The sequence below is a fragment of the Phyllostomus hastatus genome, unplaced genomic scaffold (genome assembly GCF_019186645.2).
Source record: "Phyllostomus hastatus isolate PE091 unplaced genomic scaffold, TTU_PhHast_1.1 phas_scaffold_585, whole genome shotgun sequence".
NCBI lineage: Eukaryota > Metazoa > Chordata > Mammalia > Chiroptera > Phyllostomidae > Phyllostomus > Phyllostomus hastatus.
The window spans coordinates 6,907,308-6,931,209 of NW_025334037.1; the positions used below are offsets into that span (position 1 = coordinate 6,907,308).

A 23,902-nucleotide genomic window follows, 5' to 3' on the forward strand; every position below is an offset into this window, starting at 1 on the left:
GGAGCACATTATTTTCACATAACCACAAAACCAGTCCTGCTGTCATCCAATCACCCCCATGCATTCATGTGTTAATTCAACAAACACACTGAACACTAACTCAGGGACCATGACAGGTATTTTATATTGATTATTTAACCTTCAAAATAATCATACAAGATGGGAAATATTATCTATTTTGGGATAAGTGTCACTTTTAAGTGCATGTGCTCTCTGCCTCTGTACATTAAATTATTTTAAATAAGCTATATAGTGAATCACAATGAAACCAATTTCCTGTCCCTCGCCACAAGACAAGGATCATTGTCCAAGGAGAGGAGAGATCCTGGCTTTGATGCTGTTCTGAGCTCTCAAATAGCAAACTGTATTTCCAGATGTCTGACAGCTACTTTTTCTAAAATGGCATTTCACAATCCTCAAATGGAGACCACCAGCCACCTTGAAAAAGCAAAAGGCACAATTTTGAGCTAAACAACTCCCTTCTCCAACCAATCTCTAAGCCATAACAGAAGGAGTCTGTAATACCCCACTGACACATGTTTCATAGACTGATAAAGTGAAAAAACTATGTGGAGAATGGGTGAAAATAGGAGAACATGATAAAATGGATACAGACAGGGGCTTTCCATTGGCACCAGTATGCTCCAGTACGGGAAAACCAACAGTGAAAAAGAAGACACAACATCACACACTGGATTTTCTTTGGAGTAAATTCTCCTGTGTTTTGTCATTTCAATTAGAAAGGGCATGTTTAAGTGGCTTGTCAGAATCTGGCCCAGAAAGAAAAAAAAAATCTCTCCCTCAAATGCAACTTGCCTCATGGTGGATAATGAGGAAAGGAAGAGGAGGGAAAATGCCATTTTATAAAAAGAGATGCACAGACACTACTGAAAGATTTCAACTCTTACCTTTATATTTCACCCTGTTTGCTGGGGTTCCACACAACATCTGGGAAGCCCAGGCCTAGCCCCAGTTAACTCAGATTCTGTTCTGATGTACCAGGCTGTACTCTGGGGGATTCTACTGGAAAGAAACAAGCGGGAGGGGGGGCGGGGGGGGGGAGGCATCCTTAAAGAAATGTCCTTATTTGTCTGACTGATGCTCCTAACACCAGGCCCCAAGCCTGGCTCAGTTCTCCAGAGATGTCCTGGGGTTTGTTACCTTCTCAAAACAATGCAGAGGCATGCATTCCTACCAGGCAAGGCATGCTACAAAGGTGAGCAAGTTGGGCTGTAAGAAGGTGAAACTGGAGACGGGGTAATTAAGCAGCCTGATTTAGGGCTTGTTCAACACAGGGAAGAAAGTGTGTCAGTAACAAGTCATTACAGACTGAAGGAGGGGTGGGGGAGAAGGCTTAAAAATAATTTGAAAGAGATCACAAATACTTTTACTTCTCATAAACCTCCAATGTCAACAAAATGATCCAGGAAATATAGCTGCGGTTTTATGGAAGGAAAGAACTGAAGTCCTTGTTTTCAACATAGAAGGTGCTTGTTTAGCTGTACCCTTAATATTTGACACCAAAGAAAATTGACTGTCAATAGGAGGTGGGAGAAGGAATAGAGGAAGAACCACCACGCCCACTTCTCATATATTGGGTTAATTTCCAACTCAATCTCCTTGCCCCTCCTGCATATTTTTCTATTGCCACATTATTCTCCCTTCCCATTAATCCCTCTGGTCATAATTTTATTCATCACTTGAGTCTCAATTCAAAAACTACTTTCTCCATAAACCCTAATATGACCACTGCCTTCTTCGTCTTCCCACTATATCACATTCTCTATCTCTGTGTACTTTATGGAATTTCTTTTTCTTTTTTTCTTTTTTTTTTTGCTTTTCATGTCTTTCTCAACCACCAAATTCCAAGTTTTTTAATATATTTATTGATTATGCCATTACAGTTGTCTCATTTTCCCCCCTTCACTTCCCTCCCACCCACATTCCCTACCCCCCCCCCCCCAATTCATGTCCATGGGTTGTACATATAAGATCTTTGGCTTCAACATTTCCTATACTATTTTTACCCTCCCCCTGTCTATTTTCTACCTACCATCTATGCTACTTATTCTCTGTACCTTCCCTTCCCTCTCTTCCTCTCCCACTCCCCTGTTGATAACCCTCCATGTGATCTCCATTTCTGTGGTTCTGTTCCTGTTCTAGTTGTTTCCTCTTGTTTTTGTTTTAGGTGTAGTTAATGATTGTGAGTTTGCTGTCATTTTACTGTTCATATTTTTTATCTTCTTTTTCTTAGATAAATCCCCTTAACATTTCATATAATAAGGGCTTGGTGATGATGAACTCCTTTAACTTGACCTTATCTGAGAAGCACTTTATCTGCCTTTCCATTCTAAATGAAAGCTTTGCTAGACAGAGCAATCTTGGATGTAGGTCCTTGCCTTTCATGACTTGGAATACTTCTTTCCAGCCCCTTCTTGCCTGTAAGGTCTCTTTTGAGAAATCAGCTGATAGTCTTATGGGAACTCCTCTGTAGGTAACTGTCTCCTTTTCTCTAGCTGCTTCTAGGATTCTCTCCTTCATTTTAATCTTGGGTAATGTAATTATGGTGTGCCATGGTGTGTTCCTCCTTGGGTCCAACTTCTTCGGGACTTTCTGAGCTTCCTGGACTTCCTGGAAGTCTATTTCCTTTGCCAGGTTGGGGGAGTTCTCCTTTATTATTTGTTCAAATAAGTTTTCAATTTCTTGCTCTTCTTCTCTTTCTGGTACCCCTATAATTCAGATGTTGGAACATTTAAAGATGCTCTGGAGGTTCCTAAACCTCTCATTTTTTTGAATTCTTGTTTCTTCATTCTTTTCTGGTTGGATGTTTCTTTCTTCCTCCTGGTCCACACCATTGATTTGAGTCCCAGTTTCCTTCCCATCACTATTGGTTCCCTGTACATTTTCCTTTATTTCACTTAGCATAGCTTTCATTTTTTTCATCTAACTTGCCACCAAATTCAACCAATTCTGTGAGCATCCTGATTACTAATGTTTTGAACTTTGCATCTGATAGTCTGGATATCCTTCATTGCTTAGTTGTATTTTTTTTGGGGGGGGGTTGATCTGTTCTTTCATTCAGGCCATTTTTTTTGTCTTGATGTGCCTGTTACATAGTAAGGGGCAGAGCCTTCAGTGTTCACCTGGGAGGGGCAACCCAGTCGCTGGGTAGTGATGCTGTGTGTGGGAGAGGGGTCCAGAGGGAACAATGGTACTTGCTCCACTCTCTGCCAGATTTCAGTCACTTTCCCCACTTCCCACAAGCAAACTGGGCCCTTCTGGTGCTGATTCCCATGTGGGTAGGTTTGTGTATGTTCTAGTACCCTGTGGGTCTTTCCATCGAACTCTCCTGTGAGGCTGGGAGTCCCTCCTGGAACCTCGACCCCCATAGGTGTTTTCAATCAGTGGTTTGAGGCTTTATTTCCCTGTGCTGGGGCCCTGGGTTGTGCAGTCCCTCCCGCTCCCCAGTCGTTTCTTCCGGTTTCTCTGATCTCGAAAGTGGGACTGCCCAGTCCGCAATCCGCCACCTCACTGGGTCTGCCGCTGCTGCCTTGCCCACCAACTGCAGCCTTGCGTGCCCTGCTCCACAATCTGCTGCCTCACTGGGTCCTCCAGCTGCAGCCTTGACAGGAGTCCTCTCTATCTGGCTGTCAGTCTCTGCCCCTCCTACCTGTCTGGATGAGTGTATCTTCTTTAACACCTTGGTTGTCGGACTTCCATTGAGTTAAATTTTCTGTCAGTTCTGGTTGTTTTTGTTTTTAAATTGTAGTTGTCCTTCTTTTGATTGTTCAAGGGGGCACAGTGTGTCTACCTACGCCTCCATCTTGGCCAGAAGTCCTAAATTCCAAGTTTCTTAAGAGGAGGACTGAGTCTTACTTGTTTTAATGTCCCTAGCACCTAACATAATGCCTGAGCATCTTCTTTTTCATTCTTGTCTCTAGCTACTTGGAATTGCTCTCATTTCTGCCCACACCCTTTCTTCATATACTTTCCCTCACATCCTCTCCAAAAGGAACCCCAGAGATGGAGGTCATCTTCCTTTGTTTCTGTCTTCTTGAATGTACAGGCACGCGGGTACAAGAGGTGCCAGATAACACAATGTCAGCAAAAGAAAGAATTGTAAACATCATCTAATCCAAACCCTTTGCTTTACAGGTAAAGAAAACTCAAATCTAGAGGGAGAAAAAGTGATTTGCATAAGAATCCCAACTGGTGAGCAATAGGTAGAATAACATTTAATAATGCCAGGCTCCCTATTTTCCCATCCAGCGTACACATGGACTCATTGACCCCTGTCTTCTGTTCTCTTAGGGATGTGACTGCAAATAGAATCTGTACACTCTATCATAGCTTTTGGGTTGAACCGCCAAAAAAGAAAAAAGTTTTTCTACTGTTCCCCTAAGATTTAAAAGAGAATTTTATCCAATATGAATTTGAAAAGTAATCATTGAGCACCCGAGAATGATTTACATTTTAGAATTTTATTTAATATTTGTTTTAAAATGTACATATTTTAAAATGCAACCACAGTAATTAGATTAAGGTAATTATAATCACGTTGGGTGTTTTTAGATTTTTAAAATTAAAGTTTATGCAAATACACAGAAAGAGCCAAAAATTTGTCTCAGGTGAGAGAAGACCTGTTTCAGCTCCTTCAAGATTTCTGCCATTTGCCTTTTTGCAACAACCAGAGGAAAAAATAGGACAAGCATTGACTACAAGCCACTGGAGAGCCAGGACCTGTTTAATTCATTTCATTATCCCCCAAGGCAGGCTCAAGAATGTGAAGTAAAGAAAAATGAATTGAAAAAGAGTTTTCCTGGCTAGAGATCCTCTTGCCTATTTTACCAAGCACGAAGTAGCTTGCTCTTCTGACATAACTCATGCTAATGGCATGGGGGAATGGAGGAAATATGTGGGGGAATGGAGGAGAAGAGAAGCTGTAAAAAGAAGAGAGTAGGGGAGGGGCTCAGGTCAAAGGTCCTACCCTTACATGAAGAAAATTTTTTTTAGTATTTTCTTATTTATTTATTTATTTATTTATTTATTTATTTATTTATTTATTTTATTTATAGAGAGGGAAGGGAGGGAGAAAGAGAGAGAGAGAGAGAGAGTGAAACATCAATGTGCGGTTGCTAGGGGCCATGGCCTGCAACCCAGACATGTGCCCTGACTGGGAATCAAACTTGCAATACTTTGGTTCACAGCCTGCGCTCAATCCACTGAGCTACACCAGCCAGGGCCTCATTAAGAAAATTTTTAAAAAACGGAATCCATCAGGTAACAGAGCACCCAGTCCTCTGCTATAAAAAAAAATCAGAATTCACTCTTGGATTGCACCAATTATACTGGAATGCACTCATAAAGAGCTTTTCCTTATGGAACACAGTTGCATAGTACAGTCACTCAGAATAAATAATGCAACCCCCAATACTTTTAACAAGAAAACTCAATCTCTCTCTGCTTCTTCCAAGTATCTTTTTTTAGGCTCCTAAATAAAATATGTAAACACATAATGCTTCATTTACAGGAAAAAGAGTTCAGTCATTGAAACAATTAGTAATTTGATTCTTGAAGCAAGATATTTGAACAAGTGATCGTGAGGTCAGTTGGAAATCAGCATTAGGGGAACGAATCGGACTGTTTTCCAAGAGCTGGGCAGGAAAAGCTGAAGAGACCCGGCTCCTGAATGTGCTCCAAGTGGTGCAGCTTGCATTTGTAATGTTCCTTTAACTCTCTAGTCTCAAAGCCACAGCTCATTGGGGAAACCTTAAACAAATGCATCTTGACTCTATCAATAATATGTACAAACTATCAATGAATCCAGAGTTTGGATTTGAAATATAAGTGTGATTTCCCATAAACTAAGCTACAGGGAAGTTTTCAATGGATTTATGTATTTGAGTACATGTGCTGAGTTGAATCAATTACTTTTAATACATGAATATATGTCCAGTTCCCAATATTTAAAAGCAGTGTTACCTTGTAATCAAAAGTTGAATTTTGATTTAAGTTTCTTAAATTATTTGTTGAGTAGTCACTGTGGGCTGGGTACTATTTGGGAAAAGAGGAGTGAGCAATGACTTTGGGAAAGGGAGTGGGGATCAGAGGACAAATAAATAAGCACATAGATATATAATTTTGGTGGTGATGTGTGCTATGAATCATAAAGTGAGCAAGCATATGAATATAGGGGCAAGGGGATTTTTAAATATAGGGGAAATCAGGAAAGCTAAAAGAAGGGGACAACTGAGTAGAGACAAGAAAGACATGAGGTAGTAAACCGCATAGTTATCTGGGGACACCACCCCAGGCAGAGGCAAAGGACAGGTGAAAGCCCAAAGGCAAAGGTGTGCTTGTGCTTGGAATGTTTGAGAAACAGCCCGGCGGCCAGTGTGGCTGGAGCAGAGTGAGCTGGGCAAAGGGTAACAGTCAGGTGTCAGAAAGTTAGCAAGGGGCCAGACCATGCAGACCTTCTCTACTGTCTAACAGACTTTGAATTCCATTCTGATTTTCTGGGTTTCTAGGAAACACAATGACAACAACATGGCAGACCTGGAAATCCCTCAGCAACACCCACAGGAAAATCTGGAGATACGCCAGGGCTGCTTTGCCTTGGCCCATGATGACTGCCAAGAAACCAGATGCTATTGCTTGAAAAATATTCTACAACTGCCCAGTTTCAGTGCCCTTCGATTTCCATCCATAATAAAGCCTCCCTAACAACACAGGCTGAAGACAAATATGGGTAAGTATGCAGTGAAAAAAGTTTTTACTTAAATTGTTAAAAAATATATATTTGTGAAAACAAAATTACATGAAAAGTAAATATTTTAAATGCTTTTTAAAACAAATCAATAGAATGAATGTTGATGGTTGAAAATAAATGTTTATTATATGAAAATGTTTTTATTGTTTTACAACTGAATTTGCTTTTTAATTTCTCAGGAGAATTTAGATTCATGAACATAAGAATCATGCTAATGAACAAAATTCATACTATGATGAAATGTACAGATTTATTAAACAGAAATTCCATATTAATAATATTATGTGAACTATACATTTCTAATAAATATTAGAGGGATAAGGATGTATTTTTAATTAACTTTCAAGTGATCAAGTAAAATAAATAAGAAATAACACAAAACATTCTCTTACTTTCCTCTTGTATTTGCTTCTATATTTTTTAAATTTTTTTTAAAGATTTTATTTATTTATTTTTAGAGAGGGAAGGGAGAGAGAAAGAGAGAGAGAGAGAGAAACATCAATGTGCGGTTGCTGGGGTCATGGCCTGCAACCCAGGCATATGCCCTGACTGGGAATCGAACCTGCGACACTTTGGTTCGCAGCCCGCGCTCAATCCACTGAGCCACGCCAGCCAGGACTGTTTCTATATTTTTTAAGAAAAGGTTACCCTATTTCAGAGCCACCTTCACTAACTGTCATTATTTAAACTGCAAATTATCAGTACTGCCAATTGGAGAGCTTCACTGTATTTTACAGTATGTAAATACACCATCTGTATCCAACCGTAACACCCACAGCTTCCTTCATACTGTGATTAGCAGAAAGGAATGATACCTTACACATAGAAGCCATAGTAAAAATCATTCAAATAGTGTGTAATAAGCAGTACAAGGTGCTTTATTGTTATTAGATATGATTCTGATACATATCTCAATAATCCACATTGAAAAATCCTTATAGCAGATGATGCAGGTAATGATTAATATAAAGGACTGAAGAAGGAAGTTGGAGAAATAAGGTTCACATGCTGCTCTGCAAGGCAGTGCAGCAGAGTAAGAGGGCACACTCTTTAGTCAGAACCACCACATACTATGTGATCTCAGGCAAGTTGTTTAATCTCTTCGGGCCTTAAGTTTCCAGATCCTTACAATGGGAAAAAGTAGTAGTATCTACTCCAAAAGAGTGTTGTGTGGAGTAAATTAATTAATTCACATAATATACTAAGAAGAGGGAACACTCTAGAGACTTAGTACTTGCATGCTCTTATTCTTATCAGTGTATTCTTTTTAAGAGACATTACTCTGAATATCTTACTCAGAAAAACATTTGGTATTTTTACTTAATTTAGCAAAAATTAAGGATACAACGGCAAAGAAGATAGGCTGTCTTTCAGGAGCTCACAGCAAGAACAGGAAGGAAAGAGGGAAAACAATACGATGATGAGTGTAATGAAAGCATTTCTAAGTTACCACTGAAAAACCATCACTGGGCATGGTTAGATAGGTTTTTTTCCTGCTTTATTGAGACATAATCGACAATACTGTAAGTTTCAGGTGTGCAGTGTGATGATCTGATATGTGTATATACTGTGAAAATGACTGCCACAATCAGGTTAGTTAACACCTGTATCATCATTAGTTTTGACTGAGGAAGTTAGGTGGACTTTGCTTACAGTGAAGTCCCAGAAAGATATCCTATTAACTAAAAGTTTTTTAAATAATCCTATACAATTATTTAACACTGCCCCCCCCCCCGTTAAAAAATCCTGAGCAGAATGGACACCAATCCACTGAAATGTATCCTAGTTAACCTAACAGTTTCTGTTCTTCTCTTAGTAATTAGTGTCTCCCCTCAGCCCATTCTTTTGGGATACCGCCCAAAGCCTATGCCCCATGTAACTAAGATGTTCATACTGAGACCCAATGTGGCTTTGAGAAAGCCTTAAGATTTATAAAATGTGCCACTTCTCTAGAAAAAGGGAAACCACTCTTGGCTATTCATTTAGAGAACAGAAACTTTGTTTTGTTCTTGTTTTCATTGTCTGTTGTTACACAGAAAAACCTTTAAGCATTGAAAGTCCTAATTTAGGGAGGATTTTTTGGGATTTCAATATCTCCTTTAAGCCTACTGTAACACCCTTAGAAAACTCACATTACATGATGTAAAATCACAGCTTTACTTTGTTAAGAGGCCATAATTCCGAGTGGACCATGGAATATTTATGTCTCTATGCAGCCCTTTGAAGGAATAATCTTATGTTTTTGTGCCTGTCGTGGGTCAGAGGTTCAAATCAGCACTTCTTTCTGTCACTCCTTATATGTTTTACTATAATTTACAGCTCAGCAAGGGGACTCATAAAATAAAAGTGTCTATTTTATTTCAGCAACTAATTCTAGTTAATCAAAGATTTCCAGCCAAACAACCCAGCATGAAACTCTGCGTGGAAAATATGAGGAGAACAAAGCATTTTGTCAAATAACACATCTCATGATGTAAACACATACGTCTCTTAAAGGAAATTTTATCGCTTCCACATTATCGGCGCACAAAAGGAGCATTCTTGTCGCAGACCCGGTGCGACTGTGGAGTCATCGTCATTGGAAACAAGAGCCTGATTAGGTTCCCACACAGATATGAATAGACTTTCCTTTTTTAGTGAAATGGCTGCTTTTATTCCTTTTTAAAACAGACTGGTAATTGTCACCCTAAAGACACTGAATTGTACCAGGGCAACATTTATTTCTGTTCTTTTCTCCCATCTTTTTGGAGTCAGCCAATAACATGACTGTCCCTTCTGGTCGGTCCTGTTCTGGAAAGTCTGAGTTAATCCACAGCTGTGTGAACGTGAAAAGGGGACACAGCAGGCGAAGTCTGTTGGGTCTCCTGTCTGCTAATAAAGTGCACAGTCTGCAGGACAGATGTTAAGAGGATCTGTTAAATAAGTCAGCGGCAGAGATCCTGACCTCTGCCAAGGAACGTTTTATTATTCCAGAAAGGGGCATAATTGCAAGGCATTAACAATTAGAAGAACCACAGCTTTTCCTTATGGATTTTTACTCCTTGCTTCATCATTTGTTTGAAATACAGTAGCAAGGCGGGTTCACTGAGAAGCGATGTGCTAAATATGATTGGGTTTAGTACAAACTGCAGATTACAAGACTTCACCAAATCCCAGGGTAATGGTTGAACCTTGGCTTTCCTTCAGACTTAAACAGTTTTGTTTATTCTGTGTGTATCATTACATTATTTGTACAGTTTCACTTGCCACAGGGCACCATTGTACTAAAGGGACTATGAATCTGACCAAACCTAGTTCCCCAACTATTAAATCTAGTGTAATGGGAAATGTAAACTAGAGATCAAATTAATAGAGGAATATCACATCATAAAGTTGTTCACTATTATTTATACCACTTTGCCATTTATGGCGTGAATAAAATCATGTCTACCACATGCATTGCAAATTCCCAAGTGTAGAGTAAAAGGCACTTTGTGATCTGACCCCTTACTTACCTTTCCAATCTCACCTACTGTTGCTCTTGTACACTCTGCCTGTGCCGGACTGTGGTTTCCTGAATGTGCCACACTATTGCTTTACACCTGGAGGCCAGTTGTGTCTTCCTTAGTCTGGAGTGCTTTTTCTCTTCTCTGTATCTCTGCCATGCTGCTTGCTTCCCCCATAAACCTTTTAGACTTCCACTCTCAAGAATCAATTTTTAACATTGTCTCACCTGTGAAGATCACCGGTATTTCCCCAAGCAGAGCTTAACACTTCCTCCTCCCATATACTTTTTACTCTGGAAACACATCTATGTAGCTATTGCTTACTACGCTGTGGTTCAAATTGTGTAGTGGCCCCTGGGAGGGCAGGGATCAAGTTCTACTGATCTTAGTATCCCCCTAATAGAAGAAAGGGCTTACTACACAGCAGGTACTTAATAACCATTCAGGGAATTAATGAGTGGCTGAACTAATGAAATAATTCGTTCTTTTTCATGTAATAATTAATCATATAAATTAATATTAGTTTATATTCTGGTGTTGTCACTACTACCAGCCCTGTTACATGGTCTTATATTTTAATATGCCTTATTTAAAAAAATTATTTATTCATTTATTTTTAGAGAGGGGGAAGGAAGAGGGAAAGAGAAGGAGAGAAACATCAATGTGCAAGAGACACATGGATTGGTTGCCTCTCACATACCCCCTCCTGGGGACCTGGCCTGCAACCCAGGCATGTGCCCTGACTGGGAATCGAACCCATGACCTTTCAGTTCATGGGCCAGTGCTCAGTCCTCTGAGTCATACCAGCCAGGGCTACTTTGCTTTTTTAAAGGATAATCCCATTTAATCGATACACTCAATTTTAAAAAATACATCTCTACAAAAACTTATATATATTCTGTCTCTTGGCCATTTGTTTTAATTCAGTTCAATTAATCCAAAATTTATTTACAAGATACAGTCAAATTCAGTTCCTGACATTGTTGCCTTACAATTCCCTGTGTCCTAACCCAGGCCATTTACAAGCTACATGGCTTAGGTAAGGTTAATCTATCTCTCTTGGCCTCAGTCTCTTCAACTGTAAAAGCAAATGATTCACAGCATACTCGATAGTCTGTAAATCACTTTTCACCAGCACTATTATTTATTCCTTAAAGTTGCCCTATGGGGTATTCGTCCTAATCCCACAGAATCTGGGTATAGGAAGATTAATTTGCCAAAGTTCATGGAACTGGTGGAAGGGTTAGGATTTGACCCTCAAGGATGCCAAGGGCATTTTTTAGCTCTGGAAGTCTATGTAGTTTTATAATTTCATTGTCTATTTATGAAGGGTTTTCTTTCAATATGGTGGTATGTTTTCCTGCTTAGTAGAAAGTTCAGTTTAAAGTGCCTTAGTTGCTGTCTGGTTGTCACTTTCTTACTAAAGAGCACTGCACTGGGCCTCATGCTTTTGAAACTAAAGAGCAGTTATCAGGCACAGGTATTAGGGCAAAAAGATTTCAAAGAGTCTATATACAACCAGCTTGGTCAGTCAATAAATGAACATACTTAGACACATATATCAAATGATCAGCCCTATGCTATCTGTTCTTATCACTTTGCAGTATTGCTCATTTAATTGATTTCCTTCCTAGACTATTACTACAAAAAGGTGAAGCTTGCTTAGTAGAGTACCTAAAGTACATAGCATATGCTTTAAAAATATTTGTTAAATTAATGGATGAATAAGAGAGATAAGGGTGTGGAGAGAAATTATGTTTATTGAATATTAACTATGTAGCAAGCATAGTGCTAGGTAATTGTTTACATTACTTCCTTTAATATTCACAATATGGGAAGTGCCCTTCTCCTTGTTTCACAGATGAGGAGACTGAGGTTCAGAGGAAATGAACTCAAGTTCACATGGCTCTTTTAACTGAAAAGGTCTTGTGGAACCAAGCACTGCTTTCTTGAAACCTCCAATCCATTCACTATTGTACAGATGAAAAATATGTCAGAAAGCAAGCTGGCTGCTAAATAAAAGGTAAGCATATTGTTCCAATACATGGCAGCCAATCATCACCTGAGGCAATCCAGCAATTTTCCTGTTTCATGATGAGGTATATCTGTATCTGGTAATAGTAATTCGTAATCAGGAAATGTGGCGGAGGTGGATCTAAACTCAGGAATGATATGGTTGGATATAAATGAAGTTATGCACGACTACTTTGTGCTGCAACTAAAAAATGCCTCTTTATTAAAATTATTGCTAAGTGGATGGAGAAGTGACATCCAGGCCTCTACTATCTAACAAGACTTCTTGCTCTTGCTCTTTTTCTCTCACTGGTGCTATGTCTAAGCTAAAGATTTAACTATGTAGCACTTAGGGACTGCCCCTTGGGTGCTGGAGTGCACACTTCCTGGGACGTGAAGAAGATGTTCTGAGCAGGTGAACAGGAGCACTGCAGAGGGGGGTAATTTTTTTCCTATTACATGTGGCCCCAGGAGCTGCTAAACTCTGGAAGGCTATCCCAGTGTGGGAGGGTTGGTTGGGACACACACTCCACTCTGTTTAGTGACAGTGAGTGTTTCTCCTTCCTTCTTATTTTTTTTAATTTAAATTTATTTGTGTTTTTTTCTTTTTAAGCAGACCGAGTGATAATCCATTGAGAATGTGATGCTAAACCACTTTTCCTACAGAGTTTTTAAACTGGGCCTCTGAGAAGATGTTTGATGCAATTCAATGACTGAGGTAATACCTTTGTCCATTTGAGCATTAAATGGTCCGTTGAAATACAGCTTAGTTAGAGGGAATTTCAGAAAATAGTACTTCCTATTTTTTAAAAAAATTCTCTCCCAGTTGACTAGAGCAGAGCTTGGAAAATGCAGCTCAATCACTTTCCACAGCCTCTCAGGTCAGCCCCTCACCAGTGTTAATTAAATATAACCCCCTTAGAATACGAGAGGTTAAGTGAGAGCAGCACAGCGTTCTTCTCCAATATATTACTGTGAACACAAATGGCCATAATTTGTTTATAAGACTTCTTTGAGCACAGAGGTCTCACTAATGAAAAATTTTAAGAGGAAAAGCAACATAATGTGACAACTGTTTATCGCAAAATACATTTTAAACTACCCATTTCCATATCCATTGTGCTTAAATAACACATATCATAAAAAAAATTGGCATTAACAGATGGTTTCAGCTCTGGATAGCAAACACAGACCAGTTTTCAGTGTGATAAAGTGTAACTATAAAAGCCAGTGCATAATTCAGTCCATCGCTTACCAGAAAGTCTGCCTTCCCCACAAGTAAGAAAATTTTCCTCCAGCAGTTATACATTAGTATACTTTCTCTTTTTAGCAAATGCTGTGTCTTCAGTAGCACAACTTGACCAAACTCTAAGATTGGAAAATTGCTGAAATAATCGTTCTATACCAGCCATTTTAAATTAGGAAAGTCTCTTTAAGCTACTGGGTTTATGGTTCTAAAAAGTTTCATACACTGTCCAGAGCTATTTGTAAATTAAATCATCTAAAATAAAGCTCTTTAATACTCTATAATTAGTCTTGTCTCTCTGAACATGACTTTACTGTAAATGCTCCTTCCTGACTCTCCTATTGTCCCAAGATTCCTGAGAAGAAAGCAACCAAGCGATAATTCAACATTATTGCTGCTTCAGTGCACTAATCACTTAAAGAGCAGCAAAGACTCTATGCTCTCTGCCCCACAGCTCCCGCAGCCTCCTGGCCAGAGGCAGGCATCTCAACCCAGGACCCAGCCATGTCCAGATGTCAAGAGGAATCCCCAGCTCCTGATGCAGCAGGCGCTCCATTCCAGTATGGTCAAACATCTGCTTCATCTGCTGGCATGCAACCTGCTGAGCATGCTCAGAGTACAGCACAGGCTAGGGATGGGCAAGGACACGCTCCCCAGCTACTCCAGGAGACTCATCAAAACTTTAAAGTTATAAGACAGCCCTAGAAACTCTCAAAAGAACAGAGCTCTGGCATTTAGCAGAAACATTTTCATCAGAAGAAAGCTACAGAATAAGGACAGATTTCATGCTAGTTCTTCTTACCCTTGTTAAATTCTCTTAGGCTTGGAGTTTCTTCTGTACAGTTAACTAGAAATTTGGAAAATGCACAAACTCTTTGGTATCCTGAGAATGCCATGTTGACTTTGAAATTTTTCCCTTTTATAACTTAATTAAATTACTTTTAATTTACCTGAATATTATAGTAAGAGGGGAATAAGCTATGCAAGAGCTGTCCTTCTTACATATTAGTTAGCACAGTTTAAAACACAGAATCCTGGTCAAGAAATACATTTTAAAATACACGTAAACCATCTATTACAGTCCTGTTTTGTTTAATGGATTATACTGATCCAAGTCACTTACCCATCTGTGCCTCACTGTCTTCTTCTAAAATATTGCAGTAATGTAAAAGCACACTTATTGTAAAGCCTATATATAAATTACTTATTAAAGTGCAAAATATTAGATAATATATATTGTATATGTATGTATATGTATATATGTGTATAAATGTATACATACAGGTTCCAGCACAAATAATGCCCCCTTTTTATTGCAAAATCTTTTATTCCAAAATCATAAGCATGTAATTCTGTAACATAACAATATCACATTCAAGCACACCATATGACATTTTAGGTGAAATGTTCAAATTAAAACTATAAATTATTATACCCATATTATTACCCTACCAACCACACTCAAACAGGCCTTACTTGTGCCAAACCCTGTATATAATATTCACACTATTCTTATATGTGTTTTGTTTTGTTTTTAGAAAGAAACTCATGCTTTCTTTATAATATCCAATTCACATAGCAAATATAGGTTCTCTGCCAAGAATAATTCCATTCATCCTATGGGGTTTCAATAGCATCCTATAAAAACTAAATGAACAGCTCCCAGGTCCCCACCAAGGTTCATATTTACTTCACTCTGACAGATAGACTTATATACTGCAACAGTCAGACATAATATTCCTTTACTGAAAGCCAAAGCATATGATAAGCTTAATATAATTGAAAAGATGAGCCCGAGGAGAATTGTGACTGTTTTACCCAGAAGCAACTGGCTAGAATAAAAGTCTTAGTTTTGAAGATCAAAATGAAATTAAGAACAAAGGCTAAACAATCAAATAGATCTCAATTTTTGAAAATCTGCCCACCCAAGTTCAGGTAGACAGGTAGGTGGGAGGAATGTTTGTGTTAAGACGAGTAAGATTTGTAATCCCAAACCTTTATTATACTTTCTTGCCCTATTTTCTTTTTCCCACACTGGGATGTAAATACCACGTGAGTAATGACTTTGTTTTATTCATTGATATTTCTAAAACAGGTTTTTCAACCTTAGACTACTGATTTTTGGACTGGATAATTCAGTTACAGGGGTTTGTTCTATGTATTTGGCAGTGTCCCTGGCCTCTACTCACTAGAAGCCAGTGATACCTCCATGATCATCCCCACCTCAAGTCATAGCACCACAAATATCTCCAGACATTGTCGACTGAACCCTAGGGGGCAACACTGCCTCCAGCTGAGGACCATTGGTCTAGAATGGTACCTTGCACATAATAGGCACTAAATAAATATTTATTGAATAATTGAATGATTAAATTGGTTGTTTGCATTTTTATACAAACTTTTTCAAATTTCCTGAGCATGATTATAAGCTCCCTTTAAAAAAAGATTTTGATATTACTCTAACACAGAAAAAGTGTTAAGTCATTGTAACAATCATATTCAAAGCTAGCAAGTGTAATTTCAAGAAGATTTTATTCATTTATTTTAAAGGAATAAGCAAATTAGAGTGAAAACTTGATAAATATTCCCAAAATGGGTTGTTTACATTAAAAGCAACTGTATTTCAAACTGGATTCAAATGAGTGCTGTATGTTTGCACTTTGTAGGGTTTGAAACAGTCAACATCTGCCTACATTTTAAGTAATAATACTTTTATACATATCTATCATTTACTTATTTTTTGTTTTAGTCATACTGTTCCAGGTCAATAATATTAGGAAAATCACTAATAAAGCATCAAAAATCATGGTCTAGGTGTACATATACATACATACATGTGTGTGTGTGTGTGTGTGTATGATGACATCAAAGATTGGTCACAGGTCTTATAGCTAGTGCCATAAGAGAAAAACATAGTAATAAAAAAACTCAATGCAGCTGACTGGAAATTAAGAATTCTTATTTAGGCCTTTGTTTCACCAAGTGACCAAGAGGATGGAGGCCTTGGGATATTTACTTGGCTCAACATTGCTTCCATTTTTTAGTCTATTAACAAAAAATACAAATACATGAGAAAACATACATTAAATGATTATAAATATCATGGAATTGGTGTTCATAAAACTAGAAAAAAGTAATGTTAAATTGATTCCTCTAAATTTGACTCAATATGACTCTGTTGATACACCAATTGTAAGGGAGAAATGGGAAAAGAGAACACACAATGATTTTTTTTTATCCACACAGCAACCAGTACAGAATAGCACTATTTGTTTTGTGCTTCTTTATTAACCTTTGACTGAGAAAACAATTATTAGTGCTAATTATCCTAAAAATCCAGGAAAGTCCAAATAAAGCAAAATGGTTTCACATCAGTAAGGAGAGTTTAAATCATTACAAATTTTCCCCTGACTTTACAATTTAGATGGATTTACACAAACACACACACCTGTAGAACATGAACTTTTCTACAAACAGTGGCACAGTGGTACTATTTGCTAGCTCTACTGGTCAGGAGTTTTATCCTTCCTCTAGGGCATGTCTATAATGGGAATCCATCCAGCTGCAGCTTCTCAATCCCTTTTAATTATAATATCATTAGGTAATATTTTTGGTTTGTAAAAATGAATATTGTTAAAATATCCATACTACCCAAAGTGATCTGCAGATTCAATGCAACTTATCAAAGTTCCAATAGCATATTTTTACAGAAATAGAAAGAAAACCTAAAATTCATATGCAACCACAAAGACCCTGGATAACCAAAGCAATTGTGAAAAAAAGAACAAAGCTAGAGTTATCACACTTGCTGCTTTCAAAATATATTATAAAGCTACAGCAATAAAAATAGTATAATACTGACATAAAACAGATATCTAGGTCAACAAAACAGAATAGGGAGCTCAGAAGTAAACCCACATATGTATAGTCAAATGATCTTTGACAAAGGTAACAAGAACACCCACTGAGGTAAGGACAGTACCTTCAATAAATGGTATTGGGAAAACTGAATATCTACATGCAACATAACAAAACTGGACCTTTACCTTAAACCATACAGAAAACTTAAGTTGAAATGGATTAAAGATTTAAATGTAAGACCTGAAACCTTTGGGTATAAAACCAAAGGAATTGAAATCAAGACCTCAAAGAGGTATCTTTATTCCTGTGTTCACTGAAACATTATTCACCATAGCCAAGGCATGGAAGTAACCTAATGTCCATTGATGGATGACTAGATAAAGCAAATGTGTATATACCTAAAATAGAATCTTATTCAACCTTAAAAAAAACTTGAAGTAAGACTTATGACAACATGGATGAATTTGGAGAACAGTATGCTAAATAAAATAAGCCAGACAGAGGACAAATACTATGTGATAATACTTACGTAAAGGATTTACAGTAGTCAAACTCATAGAAGCAGAGAGTTGCCAGAAGTTGGAGGAGGGGATATGGAGGTATTAGACAAAGGGCACAAATTTTCAGTTATGAAAACCAGTAAGTCCTAAAGAGCAACTGCATAGCATAGAGTCTATAGTTAATAATATTTATTATATACTTAATGACTTACTAAGAGAGTAAAACTTACGTTAAATGTTCTTATTACACAAAAAATAATAGGAAGAAACTTTTTAGGGTGATGACTGTTTTTACAATATAGATTGTGGCATGGTTTCATGGATATATACTTATCTCCAAACTCACCCAGTTGTACATATTAAATATGTGCAGCTTTCTGTATGCCAATCATGCCTCAGTAAAGTGGTTAAAAATGTTTTTGTTCTACTCAGTCTGTCTATTACCTTACATGTCAAAATATTTTATCATATTTTTCTGATTTAAATTTCTTAAATGTTGCATATCCTGATTTATCTATGGTTGGAAGCTGAGGAGAAGCATTTCCTAAAGCACTAGAATGTTTTGCTTTGTAACCTTCCAATATATCCTTCATCATACCATCTCTCTGATTTTCAGGGTAGTTCATTAAATACTTACATATGTATGATACATGATACCAACCAAATAATATCTCAAAACTCCTGTTTGGTTAAAACAGGAATAAAAATACCTGTCAGTATTGTGGAAAACATTGCATCTTATGTACAGTCTATTTAAATACTAGTATTCTTGCACTGGCAGCTCCCCATTGAGTGGATTAATTAGTGAGGCTGGAGCCAAATAAATGTTGGTGGAAATGTTATATTAGGAAAGATAGAGGACTGTGCTGATTTTGTAATTCCAAGATCCGAGGCTCCTACTAAACCATCTCTGTGAATATAGGTGAACACCACCCCATCAATGAAATTACTTAAACACAGTGATAAAACAGGGCTTATGTGAGGAGAGCCATGCTCTCACCTTTTACATATTATCTTAAAATCAACTGAAAATCCAGTTTCTGAAAGAAAATCCAGTTTAACATTTTAATTTGTGGGTAGGTATAAACTTATTGTTTCACTAAGACAAACTTATTATTTCAGTAAGACAAAGTTCCAAATACTAGGAAATATCTTCATATTTTGCATCCTTCTTTGAACTGCTTATATTTCTTTTACCTCTATCAGGATTCAACTGGTACCTGCTATTTTTCTTAAAAAGAAAAATACCTAGAAAGTATTTTCATTTCTGGTAACTAGAAATGAAAAATTGTTTACATAAAATAATTCTTCCTAAAGAGAGAGTACTTGACTGAACATATCCAAAACAAACAAACAAACAAAAAAAAAACAGTTTTCAAAGATGTTTGAGTCCCAGATGGCCCCCAAAGATGAAATTCATTAATTCATTCATTTTATCAAATACTGTACCAGGCAGTATTAGGGATTCAACAGTAAACAGAAGAGACAACAGACCCTGAATTCAGAGATTTACATTCTAGTAGATTAGAGTTACCTATCAGAAGCACTTTAGGCAACAAAGCCAGAATAGAATTGACTGCTTATTGGGATGATGGAAAATGTTCCCCTGTTTTGATGATGAATTTTTTTTGGTGTGGAAATCTAGCACATGCCTCACAATTCCATTTACAATTCACAAAAACCCTGAGAATAAATATCCATTTTTTTTTACAATGAGTGAACTATAAAAAGAAGGTAATTTGAGACCAGTACAGGACAATATAGCAAGTAATACTAGAAACTTGAATCCAAGATACTGATTCCAAAGTGGAGCTCACTCCATCAGTCCCCACTTCATCTAATCCCAGCTATAATGGTTCTCCTATGTTGTATCACACTCTTCACGTCAAAGACGGTGAGAGAAGGCTGATTAAGAGAAAGCAAGCATTTCTCCTCAAAGCACAACCCCATGGTTGGCATCTTCAAACAAGCTTTGAATCAGTTCATTCTTTTTTCTTTTCCATTGGGTAGCCAGTAAGAGGTCACGCTAATCAACTCTTTATTCAATTCCCTATTAGAAATCACAACCTCTTCAGCCCACCCAGCAAAACTAACTAGCCCTCTCATTCCTCCACAGCACTGAGGTATGTTTACCACTGCAAACAAGAAGACGGGGAGGGGCCAAGAAGAGCATCTAAGTACAATACCATAAAGGTTCAGACTGAAACCGAAATAGAGATAGAGCATTCTCAGTGCTGATGGGCACTTCTTCATTTTCCATTTGTAGCATGAAAATTGGCAATATCATTTAAATAAAATATGTATTTGTATTTACTTTTGCAAAACTTCAATTGTTCTCCATCTTTGCAAACTTGCCAAGACCTTAATAGTTTCATTTAAGAATAACTTATGGTTGATAGGTTTTCCTAGTGTTTTTATACTCTTTTCCTCAAATCTCCCCTAAACTACATATACTGCCCATCAAATAAAAGTGCAAATGTATTTATATTATTTTCTTTAATTTTCATATTTAATTCTTTTCATTTGGACTACTACCCATAGTATCATTATAAGAACACATCTGTTAAAATATCTTCCAACTAAAGCTTGGTAGGCTTTGAATGCTCGATAAAAATCATTCTCTGGGGCTAATGAAGACAGAAACTCTGCCTGTAACAATATTAAGTTTGTTTTCTCCAGTGATTCAGAGAAGTGAGCAATCTGTCAGTAATACATTGAGTGAAATTACTTGTCTTGTAGGAATAACTGCTGACAGTCACTTTATCTCAGGGCTGACCCAAACATCTCCCTGCTGACAAACAAATTACTATGTCTAACTTTGAAAAGGTAACTAGCTTGTTTTTAATTTTGATTGGTCTTTCAGAATCCCTTATACATACACTCAGTCCCATCCTTCACTGTATTTAAAAAAAAAGCAGCAGCAGCAGCAGCAGGAAAAAGTGTTTTGGGGGATAGGTTTGAATTAATGAGTAAGAAAAAAAGGTAAAGAATGAAAGCCTTATCATTTGGAGCCCAGAAAAAGAACTGTTAGTGCTTTTTCCCAAGACCGTTACACTGATAAAACTGGTAAGTGTGTCTACCCAACATTAAGACTGGCAGTGCTGCCAGTGACTGGGTGAGTGAACACATTACCAAGGCAGTATTGTAGGAATTAATTTTCTTCAATAAAGTGATTTTTAAGGCTCATATATTTCACAATCTAAACATATGTCACTGTTTCATAAACAAAATAAATGGATTAAAATAATACGTTACCAATATGCTGACATGTGGAGATATTTTAATTAGAAATTCTTAAGCTGTGTGATATTTAACTGCTCTATTTGCTAAAGAGGGCATGTATCATTTAATAAGAAGGCATGAGACAGGTGCATCACTTTGCATGACACAGTACCAGACTGTGTTTAATATAAGCCACAACTATAAAGCAACTTTACTCCTGTTTAAAAACAAAACAAAACAAAACTAAACTAAACAAGGTCACCTTAAGGATCTATCATATTGAAAGTCATCACATACAATGAATCAATACACTGAAACCACTTTTTCCTTTGGGGTAAAAAAGTCATTCAGAGCTTAGTTTCTAAGACAATATTTTTTTCAGAAACAATCTAACATCTTAGCTATTTAAAGGGCATATTTACATGACTGCCTCATTATACTGGTCCCCCTTCCTTAACATTCTTTTCGACTTACTTGGAGCACCAATGCTAACATAGCCGAGGAAAGCAAATGGCAACTGGTCCTGAAATTTATACGGGTAGAGAACTGGAATAAGTAGCAATATAATATATTGTTTACTATAGTAAATGTCCTCTGTTCTCGAAAGGTCAAAAACACTGTAACCTTAGAGTTACAGTTTCTGATTGTTCCCAGGGTTAAATACATTATCAAAATTAATGGTTCAAGCCCCTCAACATTCAGATATATGAGTATTCATGACCCCATCTGCTGAACTGTTCAACTAAAAATAGCATTCTTCGGCCTGCTCTCCTCTAATATTGTGCCCCTGAGGCAGAGAAAACCATGCCTTAGATTAGCACAGAAAACTGAAAAAGAAAAAAAAAAAACAAAAATCCTTTCCTGCATCTTCCTTATTCTGGAGAAAGAAAAAACTGAAATACCCGAATGCAAGGAGGGTCTTTTCACTTTAAATACCTTTTCTCTATTTGATAACAAAATTTCAGGCTTCCAGGGTGTTGAGATAAACACTGCTGAGATTTACCCAGGCTTATTGATGTGAGAAGTGACAAGCTTTGAAGGACAAGTTAACTTGCCCTGAGCAGTGCAGCAGGGTGCGTGTGGAGGTGGTGGGGTGGTAGTGGTGTGTATGTGTTGTAGGCTCTTCTTACTAAAACTCTCCATTTAGAAATAAAGCCAGTTCACATGGTAATGCTTCCTTAGTATCAACAGTTTATCATGATCAAGATTGTTGACCAAGCTGACATTTTAACTTGTCAAAAAAGAGAACACCTTAGCTAGAAAAGAAAGTAGACTTTAAAATCAATAAAGCAAGATAATATTAATTTTTCTCCATATTCTTACTCAAGATTTAAAATATTAGTGTCTGTAGCAGCTTAGGTATGAGTGTCTACTGTGCTCGTTTGGATGTGCATAAACATCCAAATAAACATGCTATTCTAATACCAGGAAAGTTTGAGAAATCTGCCTTTTGAGCAAGGTCAATCTTTTCTAACCCACATGTCATACAAGCAAACAGAGCAAAAGTTTCCTGACATGTAGAGAAATGTTGCAAAATATGGAAGCAAGAAAATAGAGCAAGCATAAACAAAAGCCCAGGAAACTCTCAAACCAGCCCAAGCTTAAACTACAAAGCTATGAGGACTCCTGCTTCAATGGGTTCTCTATTTAGCCTAATAAAAGTGACAGGCATCAGCATATGCTGTGTGTCTAGATCAGGACTGCTACAGCACCACCAGGATCTGACATTCACATATATGACATTATGGTATGAAGAAGCCCAGCAGAAGCCAGATTTGACAGTATCACAGACCAGTGGTATTTGGGGGAAAGAAGTCAACTTAAGCAACTTTTGAAAAATTAGAAAGAAAAAGATTGGGTAGGAAATTGGCTAAGAGCAGGTTGATGGGATAGAATTCAACACATCAAGAGAAAGTAAAAGTTAACAAAAAGAGAAAGTCTTGCATTTGTGCTAAGGCCACCTGCTTTCACATCCTTTCAAGCACTTTAAAGCTGAACAAACTATCTGTCCTGTGAGGGTAAGCTTGTGAACTGTCATCACACATAAGGGCTTGTTCTTAATGTCCAGTTCTCTCTTTATTCAGCAGTCAATCCTAGGCACAGTAGATTTGCAGAATGTCCAGAAATATGGCACCTTTTCTACATCCAAAAGCCTTAGAAAAGAGATCCCTCCCAGTTGTACAGAAGACAGCAGACACTCTGAAAGGATGTGCCCGGTCACGTCGGAGTGGAAACCCCTGTATACTTCTCATACCACAGTGAAAGGGAAACAGGAAGGTGGGCAGCAAGCTCTGGAACCCTTCCTTAGGCTATTTCCAAGCTGGCCTTTGATTTGTCCTCTTCTTTCTCCTTAGGAATAAACTTTACCATTTTCTAAAAATGCACATTACAAAGCAGCAGAGGTGGCAAAGGGACACTTTATTAAGTATATAGTATTTGATATGTATAGACCAGCAGAGCCAATAGGAGCTGAATATACAACTTTTGCTAGCTGCAATTATTTTCTTTCTTTTTTTAATGCAGTTTCCCATCCTAGGTTAGAATATAAAATGTAGTATTACATCTAACCCAGAAAGTTAAAGAGTGTTTCAGTCTGAGGTAACCTATCCCCATTTTGTGTGTGTGTGTGTGTGTGTGATTCAACAGACAAGTGGCGGCTCTCCAGTACCCAATAGTCCCAGAGAGGGGCACCGATGATACAGGAGGAAAATTAAGTGTGCAATTAGAGAGTGACTAGGTCCCTGTAGAAGAAAAAGACTGGGTTTTCAAAAGAGTCATATAAGCTATCTTCTCCCAACTAGTAAGA

General features: G+C 37.6%; 1 protein-coding gene across 5 annotated transcripts in view; it reads right to left on the reverse strand.

Annotated features, from left to right (window-relative positions):
* The window catches only part of SOX6 (SRY-box transcription factor 6), a 607,033-nt gene that overhangs the window by 90,365 nt on the left and 492,766 nt on the right, over positions 1 to 23,902 (reverse strand). The gene's annotated exons all lie outside the window — the stretch shown is intronic.